Genomic DNA, 10,057 nt, shown 5'->3' with positions numbered 1-10,057 from the left:
TGAGTGGTAGATCATTTGTCTAGATTATCCAAAGTTGGGTGATGGTCTGGGACTAATCAAAGTCTAATCCCTCATTAGCATAGGTCCACCTCTCATTATAATATTCATTATTAATTGTTAACCAATAAGAGTTTATTGCTAATCTATCAGGAATATTCACTCTTCCAAGGGCATATAAACATCAATAGGCTACCGTGATAGTCTTTGTTTCATGAGAGACCATTAAAGAACCATCTTTTTATTAATTATTTGTTAGCCATAATTAATAAGATGATTAATTACCCAGAAACTATGTCTCTTGCAAATTTTGTGCACCACAACACTGTGCTGAATTTAGGTAAGAAGGAATGCCTGAACTCAAGAGTTTTCAGTTCAGTAGAAAGGATATGACACATTGAAATGTGAAATTATGTAGCCTCATTTTCTTGGTTTATTAGTGATGTCTAAAGTAGATAGGACTGTTTGCATTTAAGCAGAGAGACTTTCTTATCATTGAAAAAGTGTGCTCAATGGAGGCAGTGTGAGGTACACTGGAAAGAAAACTGGATTTGCAAACAAAGCACTGATTCTGCTGTTTATAGTACAGATCTAATCCCTAGTCAATAAACTCCATTGGCTCCTTATTATATGAAGATAAAATATTAAACTCTTGTTCATTCTTTAAACTCTTCACAACTCCACCTTTCCTATTTCTCTAATTTTACACTCTAACCATCCCAAACATTTTATGATCAATTTTATATATTTTTCCCTTGCTATTCCTCACTCATTTTACTTATCTCTCTTCTTCATGCTTCTGCTTTGGCTTTCCCTAATGCTGAAAATACTCTCTCTCTTCTAAAACTTCACATCGTAGAATGACTAGCTTCCTTAAAGAATTACATTTTCATTACGATATCTTGAATCTACTCTGTAAATATAACTACTTATGTATATGTTGATTCTCCTATTAAAATATGTGTCTTGAAGGCAGATACTGTTCAGTTTTCCTTTGCATTAATGAAGTTCCATGTACTTACTTCAGCAAAAGTGAAAAGTCTTTTGTTGTTAAGTCTTGTTTGAGTCTTTGACTTCATTTAGGGTTTTCTTGGGAAAGATACTGGAGTGATTGACCATTTCTTTCTTCAGCTCATTTTACAGATGAGGAAACAAGTTGAAAGGGTTAAGTGACTTGCTAAGGCTCACATAACTAGTTAAGTGTCTGAGGCTGGGTTTGAACTTAAATCTTCCTTACTCTAGGCCCAGTGTTCTTTTCATTGCACCACCTATCTGCCCCAAAAATACAGTCATTAAAATATAATAGAAAAGACCTTTAGTTATAAAATAAATATTACATACCTTGGAAAGGGTCTGAGGTTTCAACAACTGCATTTGAAACTTGGGCACTGACTTCTAGGCAGCTAGGCGGCATAGCAGCTAATTCTTCCTGAATTCAAATTTGTCTTCAGACACTTACTGGTTGTGATCCTGGGCAAGTCACTCAATCTTTTTTGTCTCAGTTTTTTTCATCTATTAAAATGAGATGGGAAGGGAAATGGCACATCACTTCAGTATCTTTGCCAAGAAAAATCTGATAGAGTTGGACATGACTGAAAATGACTTAATAACAAACAGACTTCTATCATCTCTAGAGTCTCTAGTGTAAGGTCAGGTCATTATAAGCCAGGGAAGAGTCCCTGACTGACAGAACTGACTCTGAACTGGTAATAAGTGTCAGACAGGAGAATTTTGACCTTTCTCACTCCTTGCCTATAGGGAACAAACCTCAGAGCTAATATTCTGAGGGAGTCAAAGAGGAGAGGCTTCTGGTAATTCTAGAATGGTTCATTGCTCTGAAAAAACCAAGAAAGACTCCACTATCATAGTCTAAAGAGAGCATACAATGTCTAACATTTGAACATTTAATTTTCATGACTTTGAACAGATTTTGAAGCATTTGATTATATTAGTAACTCATTTTTACTTTCTTGTTGGGAGCCACACACATTCCTGGCTATGTTGCAGTAAAGAAAAAATTGAGATGTGTGATAAATGCAAGTTTGTGTACTTCATTAGTCTTTTTTCAACCTACCATTGTAGGGTACAGATGCATATGTCTATTGTTTGCCTTTAAAATAAAAGTTTTGCGTTGCAAATGTGCCCCCAAAATATTGTCTAAATCCTTTGGGTTCTAAGCCCATGTATGTACAAAGAAAGATGTCAGATAAACTTAGTGTTGGAATGTCTGCAAATTATCTCATAGAGATCTTTAAGGTTCTCAAATGGAGCACAAAGTAGACTTTATCATGATCTCCAACACCATCTACCCACTGTGAAAGTATTCTGATGTGATGTGGAAACTTCTCTTGTCTTAGTGACTTCTGACAGCACCAATTACTAAAATCCCAGCAACTTCTCCATTGATCTTCAGAGGGCTGCCAAGATAGAGAAATTTGTAGCAATAGGGAGTAATGCAAATCACCCTACCATTTGATATAGTGGAAGGCAAGATTCAAATTAAAAAATGTTTTAGTTTTAAGAATTTTATTTCTTGTACAGTATTTATGGTACTATGGATTCTATGAATTATAAAAAGTAAATATTATTCGAAATCAATTAAATATTAGCACAGCTCACAGAATTCTAGAGAATAGTAGAGAAAAATATTTTGCATGTTATCAATTTTATTTTGTATACTGCATTTTATGGATCATTTCACGGTTACTGAAAAATTTCAGTTTGAAACATTTACTCTGAGTCAACCAACTGACTTCAGTCAATCATTGCATAATGAGCAAAAGGAATAGAGCAGATTGACTCATTCAATTGAGAGGTCACTCTTTAAATGAGTCCAATAGTCAAGTGATCAACCTAACCAAATGGCAAAATGGACTGTCCAGCTGAGTTCAATATTAATCATCCATGTGTCAAGTACCTTGTCTCATTGCCCATGAACAGCTAAGCCCAAAGAAATATTTTCTCAGTAGCCAAATCCATCCTAATAATGGAATAACCCATCTAGATAGATAATGTATGATTATCTTCTTGGCCGCAAGAGGAAACAGCCCAGCTTAGGTGTAGAATGAATTATTCCCCCTAGATATCATACTCAAAGTAAATTTAAAGAGAATCCTTAGGAGAAAAGAAGGGACATTGGAGGCCCTGAGTTCCAAAGGGTGAGTTTCCTTGGCTACTTGTGTTACCTTGATGTGTGCCTCATTGTCATTGTACTATATGTGTGTGTATTCTACTATCACGTCTTTAGACTCTGCATATAATTATGAGAGAGAGTATCCCAGATTTGGAGGTGAACATTTTATACCTACTAATCTTGTTATAATATTTGATTGAATGCCTTTGCCACAGAATGAAGTCTACTTGCTTGTTGTTAAGGGAAGGATAATAGTTGGGGCTCAGGTGCTGCTGGATTATCCATAGTTTCTCACTGGGTTACCCTCTAAGAATGTGCCTCTGAGGACTCATTCTAACAACACATATGTGGGTTGGGGAGGAGTGAGATCAGAGCAGATATTGAATTGGTATTCCTCATGAATAGCACAGTGCCTAGAATATTGTAATTGCTTAATAAATGCTTATTGACTGATTCATTAACCTGGAGCAATTAATGTAACCTCTCTAGGTATCAACTTTTTCAAATAAATGCAAGATTTGAATTAAATGATCTCAGAGTTGCCTTCCTTTTGAAAATCCATGATCCCATGGTATACCTAGGTACACTGATGGAGTCTTAGAGATCTCAGAATGCCTTAGTTTTGATGTAATTTTTTGTACATATCTAGAACAACCAAAAGGTATAGAGAAATCTATACTTTCCCCAACTTTCTGAGAGAGTCCCCAAGTTCATCCTTGTGCTCTTTACTTTGCAAAAGACATAAGGCATCAGGGGCAGCTAGGTGGCAAAGTAGGTAGAGCACTGGCCCTGGAGTCAGGAGGACCTGAGTTCAACTTTGACTTCAGACATTTAATTATTACCTAGCTGTGTGACCTTGGGCAAGTTACTTAACCTATTGCCTTGCCAAAAAAAAAGACACATGGAATCTGAGTAAAGAAGTTATTCCTTGGAAAGCCCTTATACACCTAGTTATTTGTCTGGGCGGCAAAAGCTAGGAATAGGGTATTATTTCTAATTTTTAGAGAAATTTGAAGAGACCTGCTTCTTTAGGGAAGTCTGGTCAAATACACGGATGTTTTTTATTGGGTGTATACATATTTTATGCCTTTTTACTAATATCAGAAGGTCAATTTAGTATTACTGTTGCAAAATGTTTATTTCTTCCAATATATTTCCTGTATTATATGAAGCCAAATGTGAGAGTAGAATAATGTGAAGACTTTTTTGTTGAAGGACTTTAATAAAAACATAGGTGTGATGTCACAATGATCTACTGCATCTTAGAAAACTTGTGTGAAATGTCTCCTCAGGATTTCTGTTTTGATCTGATTCTAATTTCATTTTGGATTTTTCATTTAAATGTCTGCTGATCAGGTTTGGGGATGGGATGCTACAGGACTGTTGTTTGGGGTGCCCAATCTACAAAGCCTTACTTAATTTTAATGACCAACAGTGCAGAGAAAAGACTTTGAAAAGGGAGTAGTGAAGGATCTAGAATGGAAAAAAAGCAAAGATAAATTTTTGTTCATTTCAAAAAAGCAAAACTAAACTGATAAAGAATAAATTTCCTTTTATCAGATTTTCTCCAATATTCTAGTATGCCTCATCATCTGAAATCATAGCTGGTTATTTCATTGATCAGAGTTCTCAAGTTTTCCAAAGCTTCAGTGAGCATCTACTGAGAGCTAGTCATGAAGCAGCATGGTGTAGTCATGAGGCAGCATGGTGTAGTAGGTAAAGAGCCAGCCAAGAAATTAGGAAGACCTATATTCAAGTCCTACCTTCTTACACATACTGATTGTGTGAGCCTAGATGGATCATTTAATTTCTCAGTGTCTACAAGTACTCTCTAAGTAAGTTACACTGCAGGTGCCAGCTCACTGTGAGACCTGAACTCCATACTTTTGGAGTATTCTTCCAGGAACAAATGGTAGCTGACCCCCTCCCCCCCCATCCCTTCAAGCACAGGTGTGGACTAAGGAGCCCATGCAGATGAAAGAGAGATTGACTTCCAGTCCATTGTTCAAGGCCAACTCAGACCCTGCTGCCCCTCCTCCCTCCCTCCAGGATGGGGAGAGGCCTTCAATCACTCTATTGAAAGCAACCAGCATCCCCTTCTGGCTGGCCCTTAAAATTACTAAGCCCCTAGGATCTTCAAAAGCAAACCTCTAAGAGCCAGCCCCACCCCAACACAAGATCCTAGAAAAATTAAGAAAAATCAGCAAAAAAGGGGAACCCATGAAGAAATACTTTCCCCAGAGAGATCTAACACTTCTGAGGAGAATATGAATTGGTCTCCAGTCCAGAATGACTTCCTTGAAGAAATCAGGAAGGAGTTTAAAAACTAATTGGAGGATAAAGCACTGGCCCTGGAGTCAGGAGTACCTGAGTTCAAATCCGGTCTCAGACACTTAATAATTACCTAGCTGTGTGGCCTTGGGCAAGCCACTTAACCCCATTTGCCTTGCAAAAACCTAAAAAAAAACTAATTGGAAAAGTTGGGAAAAGAAACTCAAGAGAAAATTAACACATTGCAACAAGAAAACATAACATTGGAAAATACAATTGTACAAATACAATAAGAAAATAATTCTCTGAAATCCTCAATTGGGTAAATGCAAAAAGAAAATAAGTCTCTCAAATCATCAATTGGGCAAATGGAAAACACCTTCAAAAAAAGAATTGACCAGGGGCAGCTAGGTGGCACAGTAGATAGAGCGCTGGCCCTGAAGTCGGTAGTACCTAAGTACAAATCTGGCCTCAGACATTTAATAATTGCCTAGCTGTGTGATCTTGGGCAAGTCACTTAACCCCAATTGCCTTAAATTTTTTAAAAAAGTAAAAAAAATAGAATTGACCAATGGAAAAAGGAGGTACAAAAGGTAAATGAAGAAAATTCTTCTCTAAAAAAAAGAATGGAATCTGCGGAAACTAATGACTTCATGAGACAACAAGATTCTGTTAAACAAAACCAAAAGATCAAAAAAATAGAAGAAAATGTAAAATACCTCATCAGCAAAACCACTGACCTCAAGAAACAAATGAGAAGAGACAATCTGAGAATTATAGGACTTCCTGAAAATATTGAAGATAAAAAAATCCTGGACTTAATATTACAGAATTTAGTGATGGAAAACTGCCCTGGTATCATGGAACTAGAGGGAAAAATAATTATTGAAAGAATACATCGCTCCCCTCCTGAAAAAGATCCTAAAACAAAAACACCAAGGAAATGTTGTGGCCAAATTCCAGAACTATCAGATAAAAGAGAAAAATCCTGCAAGCATCCAGAAAGAAACAATTAAAATACCAAGGAGTCACAGTAAGGATTACACAAGACCTGGCTGCATCAACATTGAGGGATTGAAGGACCTGGAATCAGATATTCTGAAGAGTAAGGGAGCTTGGAATGCAACCAAGAATTCATTATCCTGCAAAGCTGAGCCTTCTCTTCTGGGGGGGGGGGGGGGATGGACATTTAATGAACTGGGAGACTTCCAACATTTCCTGATGAAAAGACCAGAGCTAAATATAAAATTTGTACATCCAACAGGAGGCTCAAGAGACACATGAAAAGATTAGGGAAAAAAGGTAAAAAAAAGTAAAAAAAACTGCTATCCAATAAGATGAAACAAGCTAAATCTCTAACTTAGAGAAAGACTCTAATAACTCTCAAGAATTGTAACTCTATTAGAGAGAATATGGTTAGCCAGAAGTCATGGACACTCATAATTTTCTGTGACTCAGATAGAATGATTTAAAACAATACCTCCTAAAAAAGGGGGACAGTAAGGAGATAGGAGGATGGAGGAGATTGAATGGAGTAAATCTCATTACATCAAGAGGTACAAAAGACCTATTGAAATAGAAGGGAAGAAGGGAGGAAGTGAGAACCACCTAAATCTTCATCTCATAAGACTTGGCTTAAAGTTAACTTATGCATATTCAATTAAGTTAGGAAACTTATCTTACCCTTCAAGTGTTAAAAGGGGAAAAGGGGAGGGGGAGGGGGGAGAAAAAGGGGAACTAACAGATGGAAGGCAAGGAAGATGGGAAAAAGGGAAAGGGGAAGGGGGTTGATATAGGAGGGCAAATACACTGAAGGTGGTGGTATTCAGAAACAAAGTACTGGGGAATATAGGTAAAGCAAAAAGGGGGAAAAATACAAACAGAGGGAAGATAGCATGGAGGGCAATAAAGAGTTAGTAAGTATAACTTTGAATGTGAATGGGATGATCTCTCCCTTAAAACATAAGTGAATAGCAGAGTAGATTAAAAACCAGAATCCTACAATATGCTGCTTACAAGAAACTCATTCGAAGCAGAGAGATACACATAGAGTAAAAGTAAAAGGTTGGAGCAAAATACATTTTGCTTCAGTTAAAGTGAAAAACAAAGTCAAAGCAGCTGCAAAAATAGATAGTGTTAAAAGAGATAAGGAAGGACTCTATATTGTCCTAAAAGGTACTGTAGACAATAAAGTAATTTCAATACTAAATATGTACATACCCAATGGTATAGTATCCAAAATATTAGAAGAGAAGTTGAAAGAGCTACAGGAAGACATAGACTGCTAAACTCTGTTAGTGGGAATGGCTTAACAAACTCTGGTATATGCATGTCATGGAACATTATTGTTCTATTAGAAACCAGGAGAGATGGGAATTTAGGGAAGCATAGAGGATTTGCATGAACTGATGTTGAGTGAGATGAGCAGAACCAGAGAAACATTGTACACCCTGATGGCAGCATGGGGGTGATAATCAACCTTGATGGACTTGCTCATTCCATTAGTACAACAAGCAGGGACAATTTTGGGGTATCTGCAATGGAGAATATCATCTGTATCCAGAGAAAAAAAATTTTGGAGTTTAAACAAAGACCAATGACTATTACCTTTAATTTAGAAAAAAAATGTTATCTTATTATATAATGTTGCTATCTCTTATTTTATTTTTCTTCCTTAATGATATGATTTCTCTCTCATCACATTCAATTTAGATCAATGTATACCATGGAAACAATGTTAAGTTTAACAGACTGCCTTCTGTGGGGGGGGGGGGGGTAGGGGGAGGAAAGCAAGATTAGGGGAAAAATTGTAAAACTCAAAATAAATAAATTCTTAAAAAAAAGGAATACTCTAAGAATAAAAAAAGAAACACTTAAAACATAAAGACATATACAGAGTTAAGAAAGGAAAGAATCCTTTATTAAGTGCCTGCAAGGTGTCACACACTGCTAAACATTTTACAAATATTGTCTCATTTAATCCCCACTAAAACTAGCAGAACTTGCTATTATTACCTTTATTTTATAGTTAAGGAAACTGAGGCAAGCAGTACAAGCATTTACTCAGGGTCACATAGCTAGTAAGTATCTAAGGTGAGATTTGAACTCATCTTTTTGACTCCAGGCCCTGCACTCTATCCACTATGGTACTTAGTCTTATAACAATGAAATCCCTAGTTGACTCCCACCTCACTTCTCAATGTGTGAAACCTGGATCTTCTTGACTCTATTAAACTATAGTGCCTCATAATATGCTCCAAACTACTGTGAATAGAGCTAGAATTAGAATTAGTTAATATCAAATATTCATAATCACCAATGGAAAGGATATCTAGTTGTATGTAATTTTCCAGGAGTTTCATCTCTTTTCCTGGGTCATTCATTACTATATCCTCAATAAATTTTTTTCTGAACAATGAAAACATCAAAAACATCTTAAAAGTTTAAAAGATTAAAAAAAATTTAAAATACTTAAATAAGCTTGATCAGAATTTAGAGAAAGAGCACAAGCCTAGGAGGTAGGAGAGTTTGTTTCTTGTCCAGTTCAGCCATTAACAAACTGTGAAATTTGGTGAGTAATTTAAAGGTTCAAGTAAATAATCACTTAGTAAGTGCCTACTATGCTAAAATTAGGGAACTGAGATAGGGAAAACTCAGGGAAGGATATCTCATAAGCAAAAGAAAATAAGCAAAATATAACTCTGGGGATTGTGAAGGGGTGTTTATAGGAAAGAAAAAAATTGTAAAAACTTGTGACTAGTGTCTGGATGAGAGAGTGGAAACAGATTGCATTAAGCATAAATCACTCATGCTGAGCACACTCTTATATCACTACTTTCTTTGTAAAGAAGGGCCAGAAAACTATAAGAGAGAAAAGTATAAGAGAATTAATTAGAGGAAAATATATAATTAACAGAAATAATTGTGAATGAAATGAGATGAACTCACATATACAATGGAAAAGGATAGTAAAATGGATTAGAAAATATCCAACAATATGTTGTTTGAGACACTTAAAATAAAGACTATAAGAGATAATCAAGAAAAATTCACTGTGATTAGCAGCTTCATATACAATGAATTATATCAACACTTTATACGTGTGTGTGTATATACATGCATATATCTATTGGTGTCATAGCATTTAAATATTTGAGAGAAAACAATTTAGAGCAAGAGAGAGTAAAGCTACAATTACTGAGAACTGCAATAGCTACCTTTCAGCCTTAGATATATCTAACTCCCTAAAAAAAAAAGAAAGAGGTTAAGGATACAAATATAATTTTAGAAATATTGGACATGGTAGATCTTTGACATTTACTGAATAGGAATAAAAAGGAAGATAGAAATTTCTTAACACTACTGGGCACATTTACAAAAATGGAACATGTAATAGAACATTCAAAACTCCACAATCAAATGAGAAAAAAGCAGAAATATATTTTTTCAAATATCTTTTACATACCATAATTCAATAAAAATTATATTCAATAAAGGGTTATGGAAGAAAAGATTGAAAACTGGAAAATTAAATAAATCAAAGATTTTTCAGGGAGTCAAAGTACAAATTTAAAAACAATAATTTTTTTCATCAAAGAAAATGACAACAATGAGAGAATATATCAAAATTTGTGAGATACATCCAAAGCAGACCTT

General features: G+C 35.5%; 1 long non-coding RNA gene across 1 annotated transcript in view; it reads right to left on the bottom strand.

The window, feature by feature from the left end:
* Nucleotides 1-290: 290 nt before the first annotated feature.
* The window catches only part of LOC141502354 (uncharacterized), a 31,701-nt gene continuing 21,934 nt past the window's right edge, over nucleotides 291-10,057 (bottom strand). The window contains exon 3 of the long non-coding RNA XR_012472500.1: nucleotides 291-1,509. This is a non-coding gene — a long non-coding RNA (uncharacterized LOC141502354). The remainder of the gene's footprint in view (nucleotides 1,510-10,057) is intronic.

This window comes from Macrotis lagotis, chromosome X, assembly GCF_037893015.1.
Source record: "Macrotis lagotis isolate mMagLag1 chromosome X, bilby.v1.9.chrom.fasta, whole genome shotgun sequence".
Lineage (NCBI taxonomy): Eukaryota > Metazoa > Chordata > Mammalia > Peramelemorphia > Peramelidae > Macrotis > Macrotis lagotis.
This window is presented reverse-complemented; position numbering and strand designations above follow the sequence as displayed.